This window comes from Lycorma delicatula, chromosome 3 (assembly GCF_047948215.1).
Source record: "Lycorma delicatula isolate Av1 chromosome 3, ASM4794821v1, whole genome shotgun sequence".
Taxonomy (NCBI): Eukaryota; Metazoa; Arthropoda; class Insecta; order Hemiptera; family Fulgoridae; genus Lycorma; species Lycorma delicatula.
The window spans coordinates 103,836,986-103,855,675 of record NC_134457.1 but is presented as its reverse complement, the minus strand read 5'-3'; the positions used below and the strand labels follow the sequence as shown (position 1 = coordinate 103,855,675).

Here is an 18,690-nt window from a genome sequence, read left to right as displayed (position 1 = left end):
GCAATGGAAGAGTCCCACCCGCCAAACGATTTTAAAATGGGTAGGAAATTTTCGAAATTAATTTTAAATGGTTATAATGGAGCAACAATGAAATTGAATTGTTTTTATTTCTAGTAATATACTAGAATGGATAACAACCTTTTTTTGTGTGCGTAATTTTCATGGAAATATATAAAAACTAATTTCTAGACTTTTGAAAATCCGAGTTTAAAGATTTAAATCGTATTATACATTTTTTTTTTTTTAACCCGGCTATATTTAATTTCTCGGTAATAAATGAAGATATTAACTTGATTTTTGGTGTATATAATTTTCATGTAAATATATAAAAATCAATTTCTATCTTAAAGCCAATTTCTAGATGTTTTGTAATTCGGCCTTGAAAGGGATAAAGATAGGTAAAATAAATTTGAACAATTATTGAAACTTGTTCCCATTTCCTACTACACTAAACGAGATATTCACTAGATTGGGGTTTGCAAATACTCTTCATTTGAGTACTCTTCATTTGCAAATACTCTTCAGATAAACATCTAAAAACCATTTTCGGATTTTTTAAAATTTCGATTTAAGGGGTCCAACGGAGTTCAGCGTGAAGACTAAACCAACACAGCTACTATATTATTATACGTGCGGACGCGAGTGGCTGCACCTAGCTTCTGTTCCTTGGCTAAGAAACACAAAATAAAAGTAATTAAAGAATTTAAAAAAAAATGAAGTACGATCACCTCTTAATGGTATTTATCGTGCAACGCTCTTAACCGGGAAAAATACACATTTACCCGTATTTCATAGAGTTAATCAGTTATAAATTTTATTTTTAAGTTGGAGTCCGACTATTTTTAAACCCTTATTCTTAGATCACTCAATGTTTTGGGACCTATACTGACCGAACTGTTACGCTGAAGAAATTACATCACACTGATATTTTTAATAAATAGAACAAGCTTTAATATTTATTTATCACTAGAAGACCTGGTAATGCTTCGCTATTGCTAGGTTTGAATACATATTTGTATTAAATGAACACAATTGAAAGTTTGATAAAACATTAACAATATGAACATTACGAAACTTCACAAAATTTAACCTTTCTCTTTCTCCCTTTTCCGTTTTCAATTTGCCCCTTTCCTTTCCACGATTTTCATTTTATCATATTCCATTTCCCCATTTCCTGCTTTCGTCCCCCTTTCTCCTTCCTAATTTGCATTTCCCATTCCTTTTCCCCCTTTCTCCTTTTATTTTTTCTCATTTCTCCTTCCCATTCCCTTTTTCCTGTTTTCCCTTTTTTCTTTTTTCTTTATCCCCTTCTTCCCTTTAACCTTTTCCAATTTTCCCTTTCTCCCTTTTCTCCGTGCGTAAATCGGTTCAGTAGTTTTTTAGTCTATAACGGACACACATATCGGAAATATCGAAATGGAATTTAAAATAATTAGTATAGCGTGTTGCTATACTTTTTATACCTTTTATGTCCAACAGATAGCGCTGTTTTTAAAAAGGCATGTTTTTACCTATCACAGGTGACACGTCTTAGGTATATAAATAAGTATATAAAAATATGCGCGTATTTGAATGCAACGTTGTATGAAAATTTCAAAGCAATCGGTGAAGAACTTTTGGAGATTTACGATTTTGAAAAAATGAATATTTAAATTTTTATTTACATAGATTATTATCCTCACAAGCTTGAGTTTAATGAACACAGCGTGGTCTAAGAGGTAGAACCCTCTAGGGTCTAGATGGGAAAGGCGAACGAAGCGAGCCATCACCGGTTTGGTCATCAGCCCTGGTCTCAGTGAAAAAAAAGAAATGTTTTTCACATTGGTATGACATCAAGTAATCTTGCCAAAAGACTTGTTTTTTCAAACAAATTTAATTGTTACAACACAAGATGACAAAGCCCATGCCACATAAAAACATACATTTAGTTTCTCAAAAAAAGTCTAACAAAACAGATTAAAGTCTTAAAATTATTAAAAACTCATCCTTCCATTAAATTCGTCAAAAGGTTAAAAAAACTACCTACTTCCTTATTTTTTATAGCCTAGGTTTACCCTACACATTGTTTTTTGACTCTTTTCTCCATTCTTGTCACGGCCTCTAGCTAAAATTCCAGGGTCTGAGGCCGAGAAGTAATCTATCGATCCTTCAGAGTAAATCACGAAGGATATTTTGTCGTCAGCATCAGATGATACCGATCTACATGGTCTCCGCTAAAATGCATGGGGCTCTAAAATTCTCGCTTAAAGGCATCTGTGCTTTTGGGGCTCCATTATTGATCGTCCAGTATTTTATTTTTCTAATATCTTCATCATTTGTTTCTAATTTCTCTGAATGGCGATTTCTTCAATTTATAGTTTGACTTCAGACTTCCTCTGTATTTTTGTTTCACTCTCCTTCACCTTGGAACTGGCGGAAGGCTTATCCCTCCTTAGAGAAGAACTGTTTTATATAATGATATCTGCTGTTTTCTTTACCAGTATTGAGCTTTATTTTCTGGATGGACGATTACAAATTTTTTTATTAACAGTACAAATTAGTTCAACCATACTGGCTAACATCGGTGCTAGCTATGCTATTACATCTGTCGGTTTGAAATAAGTAACAGGAACCGCAGCAACCTGCACATGCAACATTACCTTCGGCGATCTACCTTGGACAGTTTTCCTTGTTTCGATGCAGCTCATCTTTTAAATAGTCAAAAACTCTTGAATTGCCACTTCTTCCTTATACATTGGATAATTCTACAATCTTGCAAAATGATTTCCATGAAAATTAAAACCAGAAACAAAACAATGAAAACTGAAACGGCTCGCTACAAACACAGATCTGCTTCGATTACAACGCCGCAGTATTTCCAATCTCTGATATCCAAAGCACTGCAATTGAGTCAGGAACAACGGACCACGTTCCCAATCTGTCAAAGCAGGTCTTTACTTTTTTCTCGATACTTCGGCTTTTTGAACTTCAAGACATGCGACGCGGAGGGTACAACTTCTCCGTTGCCGTCGAGTCTTCAATCGTCTACACGCTACAAGTTCCTGTTCATTCAGTTCCTCGATGACGTTTTCCTCTATACAGTTGATAAATCGATGCAAACGACTACCCTTTTCGAGGTATTTAGAGTACTGTTCGGTGTAACGTCAATGTCCAATAGTTCCATTTTCTTTGATTTTACTAACCATGACTATTGTAAATGGTTGAGGGTTTCAATAAACAATGCTATAGCAGTCTTTTTAACGTTTTTGCTGATCGTCCTGCAATTTCTGTGATGCCTCAAGCTATCACAAAAGAATTAACCTTTTTCCTCCTTTATCCCCTTCTTTCCTTTATGTAGTATTTTGGTATTACTGCACTGATTTACGTTCGAAACTTGCATCGATCCAACTTTTCTTTTTCGCTAAAGTCGAAAATCTTTCTTCGCTTCATTTTGAAGACAAAGACTCTCCTGGAGAAGGATTTTATGTTAATTATCCACTTTAGAAAGTGTTGAAGTTGAGGATTCCGTTAAAAAGCATAAGTGCCAGTAAACATGCCACAAGGTGCAGGCGAAGAGACGATGGTGCAGGCCCCAGATCACCTGAATGAGTTGGTCCTGAATGAGTTCCCCTAGTAAGCTGCCTCCCACAGATTTATACCGGGCCGAAGATACATGTACCGCCTGACCCGCTATAATGAACTCCGTATGTAGCGGTAATTGCTCCGATACCAGTTCTCATTGGAAGATCCCTGTCAAGGGCCGAAATGACTGACTAATGATGAATTGCGAAAGACTTCGGCAGAGCAAAAACACATCAAGTCACCCTCAACCTGGTTTTCTTACCTTGAGGAGGGATGAACACTCCCCGTCTCACAATACCGGCAAAAAACTGTTCACGTTCATGTCTCCTGCCTCCGCTGCAAACAGCGAAACCGAAAAGCAAACCTCCAACCAGTTCCGACAGTTCAAGACTTCTAACCCAGTACTCCACAAGAGCTCGTAAGTAAAACCATTACCGCGTTGGCTGACGTAAGTGAATAAAACCAAAGTACCATGTCGTTGCCCGCCGCAGCCGTATGCGCAGAAGTAACTGCACGAACGTGGAATTCTCCTATTAAGGAGTATATATATCTTATTTTGAATATTTTTAATAAAAAAATTAGTGTTTCAAATTTGCTAATTCAATTATTTTAATAATTGAGTTACATTTGTGTTTTGAAAGGGTTAATTGTGAAAAGTAGATTTTATATTTAATAAAGAAAAAATCGAATAAACCAAAAGGAATATTCTTTTAAAACAAAATACAGTTGAATAATTTTATTAAAAAATTCATTTTATCGTATTAATTCATTTTATAATTTATCCAAGATAATTATCTACTATTGTTATTTTACTAAAACATTTAAATCAAACAAAGATTTTACTGTTGTTTGTTTCTGCAAATGACATTCAGTATTGTTATTAAATTATGTTATCATATGATATTTTAATACACAAAATACCCTTTTAAATATTTCTAGTACTTGTATTTTTGTTTAAAGTTAATTAATTAAATTACAAACAGTATCATACAACTAGCACTAGACGAGTATAGATCTAACTTTATTTAAATGTTAACCATTCATAACAACGGCGTGTAAAATTTATAAACAAGAAAATTCATCAAAAGCTGTAATATATTAGATGCAAAAATATCAACATTACATTAAAGTAATTTCAAACAAAGATGTAACGAACTAAGTGTATGTAACGTACTTCCTCCCATTAACTACTAAGTCTTAATAAAGTATTCCAACGAGGGATTGTATTTAAAATAGATCACGTACCTCAATTGTTGAATACAAAATGTACATATATATTATTAATGCGATGTTCTTGTAAATCCATTAAACGAAATGTATACTTACCCCTAATTTTTCTAAGTTTTCTGAAAGTATTCCAACAATAGGTTTTTTAAAATATAATAGATAAAAATACATTTTATTAATTATTTAAATCAGTACAAAAGGTACGTAAAATATTCAATGGTTCAAACATTATCTCATTAATATTATTAGAAATTTAAAAACCTTATTGCCATTCTATAACTGTTACATATTTTAGATTATCTAATGCCAGCTGAATTATTTAGAGTTTGATAGAGTACAGATGATATATTTTTATCGACACGTCTGCCAAGTCTTCTTAGGCAAGGATGGAAATGTTAAAAAAAAAATACTTTAGATAAACTGTTTCAGTTTTGTTTATTTATTCTCTTATTAAGAATTAGCATACGTCCAATACCATCAGTTTATGATAGAAAGTGTTTTTAGATACTGAAAAATGACAACACTGACCGGGATTTGAACTCAGAAACTTATGAATGAAAAAGAAAGTTGCTACCACACATTCTTGGAGGACGAATATTAATTTTACGTGTTATGAACTGGATATCCATTGAGTTGCTAAGAATGCTAGAAGAAAATTTTACAGAAATAAAGAAGTGCATGTTATATTTTAAAATGTTAAAAAGGACTTCAATAAAGTGAAATGGCATAAGCCATGGAAATCCTCAAAGATTTATTAATATTGTTTATATCAGAGATATTAAAAATGTTTATTCAGAGTTCTGAAAATAAACGCTGTAAAAATATTTTCAGTTAAGGCTGTAAAACGTGTTGGGTATCCCAACGCTGCTGTATGAAAATAATAGATGTTCATTAAAAGTTATAACCAGTTTATGGAAACTATAAGTGACGCCGTTTTTAACAACAATAAAGGAATGCTTCAGTTTAGATAACCATTACAGTAATTGTTTAATGATTGTACATATAAGTAAGCTTCAGTGAAAAAACCAGGTCCAGCTTGAAAGGCTAGGTCCAGCTTGGTCAAGGTAAACAATAAAGTAACAATAAAAATAGTAAAAAAAAGTAACAATAATTATGAATAATAATAAAGTATTAACCAGCTAGTAAAGAGGTTTTGGGTAAACCAATTAATTATTGAGTGAAAGTTAATGATGCCAGAATACGCTAAATGTATATAACTTAACTAGATGTAGGACTTAAGGAAAATGTGCAGCAAAAAAAATATAGTGGAAAAGTATTTTATGACTTTCCCGGATACGCCGGTCAAATCACAAAATATCTTGCACCGCTGTTGTTGCTTTGCCCATTGTAAAAAATTCTGACTTCGCGGGAAAGTCTTTGAAATCCAATCATTAAAAGTCTTATTTTTATTTTCATATTAAATATTTTAGTAAAGGTAAAAAAAAAGATTTTTCAATTTTTTTAACTTCCCAGGAATCCATTTAAATACAGGTTATGTCCTTGCTAGCTAAGAGTGTACGGTAATTAGGTATCCATCTAGATCGTCGTTTAACATGGAAGGTACAAATTATAAAAGAAAGGAAACAAATAGATATAAAGTTTAAGGTACTATTTAATTTGCAGGAAATCGGAATTGAAATCGGATTGCACAAAGTGATTATAAAACCGATTTGGGCATAGGGAATCTAACTTTGGGTTACGGCAAGTCCAGCAACATTGAAATTACTTAGTTCTTCTAGAATAAATTTGTGAGATGCATGACGTAGGTGCTTTGGTTCGTTCAGAACGCCGAAATCGATGAATATTTTTGGTTATCGTTGGAGATGAAGTCAATCGATTGGCAACCAAGTACAAAGTAATGTTTAATTACCAAATTTAAGCGAACAATCTAGCTGTTAACCTCTTATGACGAAGAGAGTTAAAGCGAATATACGTATTAGACCTAATAGTTATAATCAGGAAGAGGCTTATATACTTAAGTTTTCGATCATCTAAGGTTTTTAAAAATTATTTATGATTTATGTTAAAGTATATATTTAGGATTGTTTATAATTTTAGTGTCATTTTTTATATTGTGATTTATGTTAAAGTATTTGTTTATGTTTTTAGTGTCATCTTTTATATGGTAATTTTTCTTTAACCTTGTGTTTTTTCCATATTACTACACGAATCCTTTTTAAGGATTATAATAGCGTGGACGCGATTATAATAATTGTGTGGACTTTATTATTGCATATTTTAAGCTATCTTTAATTTGGTATTGATATTTTTTGAATGTATTTAATTAAGGTGTTTCAAGAAAACTTCTTTACACTTACTTATTGTAAAGAAATTTACTTTTGGTTTCTATAACGAAACTAAATATGAATTGAGATAAATAAAAAAATAACTTCATTTTGAAGCACCAATATCAATGAGTTTTTTTTTTATTGATGATAAGGATTACTAAATTAATGATTAAATATAAAATATAAAGAGATTCCAAATATAAAAATTTTGTTTTGGGTGCTCCCTTCCTCTATGGGAACACTACTAAAACTCTTTAGTAAAGAAGTGATCCTTAACAAAAATAAAATATTAGTTTAAAAAGAGAATTTTTTTGAAAATATTGAAAAAAACAAAGTATAAGGTTTATTTTTGAAATGAAAAATATTGCTACTTATTGGTCCGGGGTATGTTACACTCGTGCGGGCCAAAATTAATAAATTTTAATTGCCCTTAAAGTGAAAAAGGAAATCATTTTTTTTCAATAAAAATTAACAATTAAAACCAAACAACAAAAAAAAAGAATGTTATTTTTTTGGATATGGGGGAAAACTTAAAAAATAATTTTCTCAAAGTATTCATATGTAGTTTAAGCTTAACAAATTTGCTTTAGTAAAGTTATCTCTAAATAAAATTGGCCCTGAAGAAAATTGAAATTGGTTTTTTAGCGATGCCTCTCACCTCTTGAGCGAATTTTGAAAAACGAACATTAATATGATCAATGTCTCACATTTAGTAATATTTAGGTTAAATTAGCGCCACAGAGATACCTACGCTTATAAATAAATACATATATAGTTTTTGAACTAGACGTACTAGTTGGACCTAAAACGTAATGATTAGCAAAAGTCCTGATACCCCATTTTTGAAACGATCACCATACTACCCCCTTTAATTATGTTATTCTAACTATATTCACTGGGAATGTAAAATATGAGTGAGTACTTTCAACATCATGTATACCAAAATATTTTTGAAATTATGGTTCTTGTAATCAAACCTGCTTCAAAATTGCTTTAAAATAGATGAAGAAATCAGGGCAAAAAGAAGGAGAAACAATTATGTAAATTTTGCAGGTTCTGACTATTTTTAGCAATGAAGAAAATTATCTTCAATTCAGATTTTTAAATTAGAAAACAATATGACGTAACATAAATAAATAATCCAATAAAAAATTAAGGTTAGGAAAACAAAAGTAATGATAATAGGAGTTAATGAATGTCTGCAAAACTGAACGATGAATTTTTTTTGCTGAATTCCTTTATTTACAATAAGCTTCTATATTGAAGGTGTAAGTAGTAAGTAGTATGACAGACTATCCATGGCACGTAGGTTGTTCCGTAGTATTTTATTCTGGAACCATTGAATGATCTCCACATTGCTGTTTTCAGTTGTGCCCCAGAGTTCAATTTCGTACGTCCATACCGGTTTCAAGAAAGCCTTGTAAAGCAGAATGATGTTGGATAAAGAAAGTTGTGATCCCTTACCCATTATCTAGTACATCGTTTTAAACTTAATTCCATACAACTTCCTTTTCTCCCTTACATGATCCCTCAAAGTTAAACGGCAGTCAAGGCAAAAGTCCAGGTACCTTACCTCGCATTAGATATTTCGACACAGTTTAAATGAACTTCGAAGAAATCTTTTCTTCTCATCATGAACGTTAGGTGGCTGAACTTTGTTTAATTTACCTTTATTCTCCACTTACACAGCCAAACGCTGATGGTATACAATGCAAATTGTAATTTCTCCGAGGCTATGTATGGGCTATTGTCAACCGCAAAGATTTCCGTGTCATGTGTATATGTTGCAAGTGTGTATTAGATAGGTCAGCTGAGTATACCAGGAATAGAACCGGTCCCAGGATTGATCTGTGGAACTCCTGAGTTGTCAAAAAAATTAGACATCTCTAGTAAACTCGTCAGAACCAACTATCCAGACAGCTGAGTAGGATTAAATAGTAACGCTGTGGCAGGCAGAATTTTAATTTGAATACAAAACCTGGGAGCCAAACATTGTTAAATCCTTGTTCTACATCCAGAAAGGTCGGCGAACAATACTTTTTCTCTTTTAGACACCTGACGTTAACACCATTAACTCTATGGGCTTGTTCCACGGTTGAATGACCACCTCTAAAGCCGAAATGGTTGTCGGGTATATTACTCCTTCACTTTCTAACACTGGGCATGATCTGCGCAGGAACAATTTCTCAAACATTTTGATGAAATCGGTGTACGCTAATAAGCCTGTATGAAGACACTTTCTGCCATAGTTTTCTAAGTTTTAATATCACCGTTGCCTGCAGTATTTTCCATTCTGATGGGTACTGAGTTGTCCTAAGGATAGCATTAATCAGTTCCTGTATGAAAGAAATAGCTCTAGACGGTAGTGAAGTTATCATTTTATGAGCAATGCAGTAAAACCCTGTAGCCTTTCGTATGCTCTCAATCCTCTTCACGTATTGTGTTATTGCCTCCTCCGAGAAGTGCCTCGAAGGGAGACATAAATGAATTGGGCTGTTTAAGAAGTCACGAATTTTCTCCTCGATGCATTCTTGCATCTCATTGGACTGGAACACTAAGTGCTGAACAAACATCTCGGTCTTTTGGTTGTCATTACTGGCCCAACCATTAGCTGTCTTTAACGGTGGGAACGAGACAGACTTTTACTTCAAGGGAGATAGACTTTCAGCATATTTTTTAAATGATTTATTATCGTGCATATTTATTAGTACCTCCAATCTGCGGACGTCCTGTTCATTGCCGCCCTGTCATCAGGCCTCCCAAACTGTTGCAATCTCCTTCTAAACTTTCTGTTTGTTCTAACAATTGTAAGACCATAATTTCCTTGGGTTAGTTCGTACCTTGTTGTATTCCGTTTACCTCCAACGGAGTAGAGCGGCATGCCGCCTCCTGGATGACAGCGGTTAAGCATCTTGTAGCTACATCCACTTCATCAGCGCACTTCAGCGCTACATCGAAAGGTATCTTCTTCTCAATCAAACAACGAAAGGAAGAATTTAATTTAAAAACAATTTATTTTATAATACATTAATAGAAGATATGATCGGTGATCAAATAGTTGTAAAACATTTTTATTCGCTATTAGTTCTAGAATATATGTCATTTATGAAGATAAATAATCATTTCACTACGTAATACCTATTACATCATAATGATTTAAGAAAATTATCAATTAAATCTATGAAACAACACTGTTATTAACATACACAAAGTAATTATTATTACAGCTTCTAAATGAATATTGACATATTGTCAGCAGTTAATTGACAGTTGTGAAAGATCTAAGCGTACTGAGCAAACAATGATAATTTTATGTCTAGTATACGAAAATAAAATTAATTTTTAGAAATATGTGTCATATAGTTAAAACAATTTTTCTTAAACAATTTATCTTCAACAATGTAGAAACAAAACTAAAATATTTTAGAATGCGAAAAGAATACAAAGAAATTAACAAATTAAATATTTATTTCTAATTCCAAAAAAATTCACTGGTTACTTCATTTTAAACAACTGTTTTCTTTTACTCGACTGTTATAACAATAGGGTAATGCACTTAAAGAAACGTTTGTGGCTTTTTGGCTATAGAACGCCTTCATAAATTTTCATGAAATTGATAATTAAAGATTAACATTAATTTATGAGTGTTGATAGGTGTAAAATGATTTACATTAAATAAAATATGACACAAAAGGTAAAAAAAAATTCTGAAAGAAAAACACCAAATATTTTACCTCTAAATTAAGATATTAAATAACTTACCTCTACTCGGATATAAAATGAAAGATACTGGATATCTTATGTAATATATATTTGTCTTAGGATTCCGTCATAACATTATTAATATCTTTATTTTTTTTAAACTCCGGTACCACAGTTAGATATTGTTTCAGAGGATTAGATGAATGAAAATTTTTGTAGTGTGTAAAAATGCCATGCCTGACTAGGATTTGAACTCGGGACCACCGGATGAAAGGCCGAGACGCTGCCACTCGCGTCACCGAGGCCAGCACATTATGAATATCTATAATAATATTAAAAAAAAAGATGATAATTTACGAAAAATTAAAAAAGAAAATACATTTGAATACTATTTAAGAAACTTATTATCAATAGACATTTGAATAAATTTACATTGGGTCACCTGAAATTATTTGAAAAAAAATTCACAATTGGTACTGTAAAGAACGGAAGAAAAGAAAAAAAGACCACATGGTTTAAATTAAATTTATACAAAAATGTATCGTTTGAATATTAATCTTATCATATTATACAAGATTAACAATATTATAAAATAATAAAATTTGTCGAAATCGTAAATAATTATAATCCTTTTTTACGCCCTGTTAACAGTACTAGATAAATTCTAGTTAAAAAAAAAAAAAAAACTGGTTAAATATTTTTCCTGTATCCATTTGGATCTACAACCCCGTAAGTAGAATTTATATAGCTTTTCTTCTCCCTTGTTTCTTATAATAAAAATTATTTTTATTTATTATTTGTAAACCTACCTATATGTACTGAACAAAACTAAAAAAAAAAAATTAAAAAAAAAAAATTGACAAAAATTATTTTGTCATATTTTATCAGTTTTATTGTTAGGATTCTATTCATTTTTAACACATTACACTTGAATTTTTTTTTAACAATATTATATTACTTACACATAACTGGTATCAAACACACAGTCTACATTTTCAGCAATGGAATATTTTAATATACGATTTAGGAATGGAAAATTATCTAGAATCAGTTCCATGTATATTGAGGTATTTTTAAATTCAAATAATAAAAAGGGAATAGATTTATAAATATTACAAATGTAAAAATAAGTAGAATTAAATTTGCAATTTAATAAATTAGTTACGTTTAAATGGATTCAAAAAGTTCTTTCAGCCGTAAGTTTCTCTAATTTTATTAAAAAAATAAAAATGAAATCAATTTTTTTTTTAGAAAAAAAAAAAGCATAAGCTTAGACAAAAAAATTAATTATTGAAGCTAAAATTTTACTTCTGTAATTTTTAATGAATATTCTAAGAAATATATAATATGTTTTATCAGATTTATAAAGAAATTTTAAATTGATACTTGAAATAATTATTTAAAAACTTATACATTATTGTCTTTGCGCATCTGGGAAATATTGTATCTTTGTAAACATGCGCGCACACTTACTCACAAATTCTTCTGTAGGAAACATATTTTTACGTTACAGCGATTTTGATAGTTTTTACGTTTTAAGCAAGAAGAATTTGATGTGATTTGATCGACTGGTTGTCCTTAATGATGCCAACATACTAGTAAGGAATAACAGCAAAGATGTGAAAATAAATGAATGCTCGTTATTGATTCTCAAATAAAATGTTGATTCATCTCAGTAGTAATTTGGAAACCAATTTAATAATTCATTGAAAAGTTCTGGGAAAATTTAATATTAAAAATAGTTATACTAGTAACCACTTATATGTTTTAAAGGAAATAGTTATACATGTATTTTAAAATAATTAATAATTTTTAATTAGGAGGATTAATTTACAGTTTTAATACTAATTTATATAATTAACACATATTAAGTATATAAGCATTAAAATATATTTGAGAAATTATAATCATATTTCCTAAGTCACTCGTAAATTTTGATAAAATATCAAAATCATTTTTCAATCAAATTATTTATTAAATTGAAATACTATTTATTGCTGATGTGTTGGAGAAAAATCCAACATATGTAGAATGCTATATTTTTGTTTTGGTAGACATAAGCATTGATATCAGAAATTTCATGTACTAGTTGTAAAAAATATATAAACGAAAAGGACACCATCTATTTGAAAAAATCTCTTTTTACTATTTGAAAAAAAAACATATTTCCATAAAAGATTACCGGTGAAATTCTTTTCTTTCCTGAACTGACCATCCAGTATTACGGGTGATTGAGTTGGAATATTTTCTGATTTTCAACATCAATTGCATTTTCAAGAACAAATGAAACTCATAGGATAGTAGATGAGAAGAATGCAGAATGTCTGAAACAAGTACAATGTTGTTTGCAATTAATTTTTCATTGTAGGAATGAGTTATAACGAAGTTTTTTACAACTGCCAGGTTCGGTTTATATACCGTTTTTCTGGTTTTTTCCGCAACACATATTTTTTTATGATTTTCAAATCGCATAAAAGTATGAGCTCACCGTAACACTAGAAGAAACTATTTGAATACAATGCATTTAATGTCGACTAACTCATTTAGTGTGCACTTGATAGTAAACATTGACGTTTTCAATGTTTATTTTTTTTTTACTTCGGTCTTTTTCACTACCATATCTGTTGCTTTGTCTTTCGATTGAAGCCATAAACCGACGATTTATATAAAAAATAGATATAACGCAAAGTAACGCCTGTTGGAGTTCAAAGAAATTTCATTAATAACTTAGAAAAGAAAAAAAATATGAAAAAATTGTTTACATTTCCATGACTTTTGTTTAAATACGAGGAAGCTATTTTTACTGTTTCTGATAATTTCATGTATATATAAATTTTTTTTTAATAATCGAACTGAACCAACGAAAATATTAATTTATATTTATGATACTGAAATTAAAAAGACAAAGATATAAACATTTTTGGACCTAAATTTAATTCGCAAAGAAAGTAAAGATTTCTATATATCGAACGCAAAAAAACAAGCGCACTGATGGATACATCACCTCTAGTCCTCTTCATTATACGCAAGGGTTTACATGGAAGTGGGATCACGTTTGAACTGCAGATTTATGAATGAGAAATAAATTTTATTAAAATATACAACCGAGTTCAATTATATTGAAAGTCTATTGAGAGCATAGAGAAAAAATTCGGATAAAAATTTTATAATCGCTGCAAAACAATCTTACTTTTACCAATATGGAGGGAGGATGAAAAATAGTATGGATCCAAATTTTATATTGTTTCCGAATAGCAACAAGGGACGAACTATTTAAAAAAAAATTATAATTATAACGTTAACATAGTAACATCTATTAAAAGAAATATTGAAATTACTCGAATAATAAAGGAACATTATTGGATAATTATAAATATTAAAGATCAGAGAAAACAGCTATAGCCCAACGTTGTTAGGAGACATTCATTATCAGTAGAAACTGAGGAAAAATTGAGAAAAAAAAATTTATTTGTGGAAACGATACGCTTAAGACAGCACAATTACAGAAATTTGGTTGATTATAATTAATTTATCGATAGTGAAGCAAAAAATTCATTATTAAACATCGACATAAGATCTATATCAACTTCTTCTGGTAATAAAACTTCCCAACCAAAAACATTTTTTGGAATGTTTCCTCCACTTCATGAGCCAAATCTTACTAATTTTTGGTTGAGATAAACGAATATGAAAAAAAGTTATTAGCACTGGTTTCTGTAATATACAACCGGTGAAAGTATTTTATTTTAATGGATTAAAACGATAAATATTAATTAGATATACCACCAACATAGAAAGTCCATCTGATATTTTTTTTAATGACAATTACATTCTAAGAGTACTTAATTGATGAAAATTGCAGCATTGGCACAGCAAAAGCCATAGATCATGTTTTGTTTTTTTCATTCATTCTCGTAGTATAACTGAAGAAGAGTTGCAACATATATCGGAAACTCATGAGTTATTCTGGTCCCCTTCCTTCATAACAAAATATTACTGATAGGGAGTCTTCACTAGAGGCGTGAGATTGCGTTTCTATGACGAAAATGTTATTTCACCTCAAATGAAACAAAAATTATTCACTGAATTTACATATTTTCGTGGAATTATGATTTAACAAATTTTTTACTTCAAAACCACCCTACTCTTAAACCAGAAATTCTGCACTAATTACAACAGAAAAAATAAAAACCTCAGTCATAGCAACAGTAATAACGTATATAACCTACAAACAGCTAGCGAACGTTGTGTTTTGTCATTTAACAGGTGTAAAAACGCCAAAATCAAAATTACCCCCAAACTAAAAATTTAGATCGGATAAAGATATGACATTTTATCTCCAAAGCAAGAGCTAATTGGTTATTTTTATGGTAACCTTTGAATTGAGCAGATATAAATACATTAGAATAAGCTATTTTTGAGCTGGAATCATTTGTGTTGTTGGGCAGTGTAATTAATTTCAAATTAAAGAAAGATTCTATTGTGAATGTATGAAATTATCAGAATATTAAAAAGTTACATCCTTTCTCTTTTTTTTCATAGGGAAAGATAATAATGGTAGCTTTAAGATTTATCCTGTTTTATCATACATGAGATAAGTTTTATCTGCTCCACCTATAAAGGAGACGTGCATTAACGTGGGGACAGCCTGATTAAGTTTGTCAATTCTCTCACATTGTCAATTCTCTCACAGTACATACATTCTGGACCTGGCCTTCCTCCATCGTGTTGGAAGAAAGTCAGGTCCAGAATGTATATACTGCGAGAGAATTGACAATGCAGAACACACATTTTTCTGCTGCGAGAGGTGGGCAATTAAAAGGAGGAACTGTTGCATAATAGGTATGAGCCCAGCAGAGGTCCTAGAGTACATGTTGAGGAGCGAAATAAACTGGAAGAAGGTTACGGAATTTATAGTAGCAGTATTAACAGAGAAGGATATAGATGAAAGGCGACTAGGTTACTAGTGTAGAATAGGGTAGGGTGGACAGCCTCAGTGGTGAGAGACGGCACGCTGAGGTATGTCGTTCTCAATGACCCACTGAGGACTCCAAGAGTTTAGATAGGTTCTGATGAAGAAGATGAGTAAGAAAAGATCCGGTGCCACGTTACGGCTATTCGAGGTTTGTCGTGGTTACCAAATGGGCAAACAGAAAATCACTCAAAAGAGCTGACACCGGCGAACCGACCTGCCATGCCGGACGTTCAGCCGGTAGGCGGGGAGACTCGTTAGAGTTTACCAGACACTCTCCTGGGTTGCGCAATACCAACCAGTCGGACCGGCCCAGGGGAGTAGAGTGGAAAAAAAAAGCCTGATTAAGTTTTAAATTATCGAGATATTTTTAGAATAAATTTACGTTTTCTTTGCAATATTTTACTATTTCTCTCCCTTTCTTTATTATTATTATTATAAAATCCCAGTTAAGCATATGTGTTTTATAGTAGTTTGAATGTTATTCAGTTGTCAGTTAATAGTATACATTATATGCATGATGATGTTTAATTAACAATATGGTCATCTAGTTAAAATTTAAAATAAAAAGTTTCGTAAACTGTTTTATAGAAAATACCTTTTTCCAGTTTATTCAGATATTAAAATACAGACGTATTTAATATACAAATAATAATTTTTGGACGATATTTCAACCAGTTCAATGAATAATATTTTAAATAAAAAAAAAAAAAATCCCTTTTATTAAAATTTATCATTTTTGTCTTTGCAATCAAGAAACTCTACCTTGTTGTATTTCTTGTTAGATTAACTAAGAAAAATGAATGGTTACCAGGAAAAACTATTTATCGTTAACTAGATATTTCTATAAATTAAATAATTTATTTACACATTTTGAAAATATGAAAGAGCTGGTTATACATCTTATTTACTTATTTGTTACTGAGAGACTTGAAAATAAATGTAAAAGGAAAATAATAATTAAATTTTGTTCAATAAGTGCATCTTAATTTCCTAACTGTTAAGTTTTTGGAATGACTTATCATAAGTAAGTCACATTTAAACGACATGGTTAAGTGCAGAATAACAACTTTTCAAAATTAGCTTACTAGGTAAGAAAAGAATGAAATATTTTCTCGTTTCCTTCTTTACTGAGCGAATATAAGATTACATATCAAATCGCCAAGTCTATTGAAATGTAGGTGATATTCATTTCTATTTGACACCTTCACTTGGTTCACCACAGGGACCGGCTGTGTAGTGAACATCGGTTTTTTTACCCAAAGTAACAATGACGGATGCTTGTTATACCTCAAGTTCTTTTCATTCGTTACATCCATACAAGCAATTGGGCTATTATAACTCTAACTATACTAAAAAAATATCTTTTACATATTGATTCAATTCAGTTGAGGAGTTTCTAGATAACTATGAATATATTATGAATGATTTGTTTTTTTTTCATCAGAGGCAATCGATGGACCATGGTACGAGTATTACGACAGATTGCAGTTGATTTTATTTATAGAGATAAATGATATCTACTTTTGCACCATGAAATCATAAAATAATAGAATTTATATTATTTAAAGAGAAGTATAAACACGTATTCTGTTAATTAAATTGTAATTCATTGAGCATCTTTTTAATTAGCCCATGAACCTAAGACCAGTAAAATAATACATTTTCTGAATTTGTATAACTCAATAAAGTTTGAAATTAATAATACAATATTATATGTAAAAATAACAGACAAATATATATTTTTTTATTTATGTTGTGTTCAGGAGAGTTTTTGATTCGAACATTTTATAATGAGAAGACGACTATTTTTTTCATTCCATTTTCTTATGAACACGTATTTTCTAATAATTTTTTAATTTCCATATGCGTTAGTACATTCAGTATTGTATACTTATCACGTAGTTATATTTTAGTCATATATTTTATTTACTTGGAAAAGTAAAAATTATGCAGTTTCTATTCTTGCAATTCTGATGTAATGTTACAATACCCGATTAAATTTTCTGAAACATATTTGTAATACAATTATAGTAAAAATATACCACAAGGAATATACTTGAGGCATAAATTGATGTAATTCATAAGGAAATGGTTATATATTTGTATAAATAATTGAATGAGATACGTGGTAAAAAAGCACGTCTCGTGGGTTGCTGATTTGAATATTGTATTAATATTAGACAGTGGTAATAATATATACTTCTGTTCTAGTCTCTATATGGTGAGGTTACGAGATAAATATTACATCATAATAAAAAAAAAATAGCTATAAATAAAACTTCCATTTCATAATGTTAAATAATAATACACGAGAATGATGAGGCTAAAACTAACGATTTAAAACTGAAAAAAATTAGAAGTTAATAAGTTTAAAATTAGTAAAACCCATAAAAAAGAAATTTATTAATTTTTTTATCGTAAAGTAGGTTATAAAATTGAAGAATAAGTATTATTTTCAGTTCTTTCTTAATGAGAATTGTATATACGAATAATATTTTAACGTGTACATGACTGATTTCTTGGTACGTGAAGAAGGAAACAGAAAATGCATACAGCAGGCTTACTTGTACAATAATTATTGGGAAATCTATGTAAAAATATAAAATAATAGTTGAATTAAAACCATTTTTATTATTAATAAGATATATAAATTCTTTTTGTTTTCAGCCATTTGACTGGTTTGATACAGCTTCCCAAGATTTCCTATCTAGTGCTAGTCGTTTCATTTCTGTATACCCCATACATCCTACATCCCTAATAATTGGTTTTACACATTCCAAATGTTACCTGCCTTCACAATTTACCCCCTTTACCTATCCCTCCAATATTAAAAAGAGTATTCCAAGATGACTTAAGATGTGGCCTATAAGTTTGTCTCTTCTTTTAGTTATACATTTTCAAATGTTTCTCTTCATGTATCTTTTCATTGCCACTTTA

The 18,690-nt window shown here is 30.6% G+C and overlaps 1 protein-coding gene and 1 long non-coding RNA gene across 2 annotated transcripts in view; one reads left to right on the top strand and one right to left on the bottom strand.

Moving 5' to 3' along the window:
* The window catches only part of LOC142320942 (zwei Ig domain protein zig-8-like), a 761,401-nt gene that overhangs the window by 391,288 nt on the left and 351,423 nt on the right, over positions 1-18,690 (top strand). The gene's annotated exons all lie outside the window — the stretch shown is intronic.
* Positions 10,874-18,690, bottom strand: part of LOC142320943 (uncharacterized) — a 382,023-nt gene continuing 374,206 nt past the window's right edge. Inside the window, exon 5 of the long non-coding RNA XR_012755520.1 lies at positions 10,874-11,100. This is a non-coding gene — a long non-coding RNA (uncharacterized LOC142320943). The remainder of the gene's footprint in view (positions 11,101-18,690) is intronic.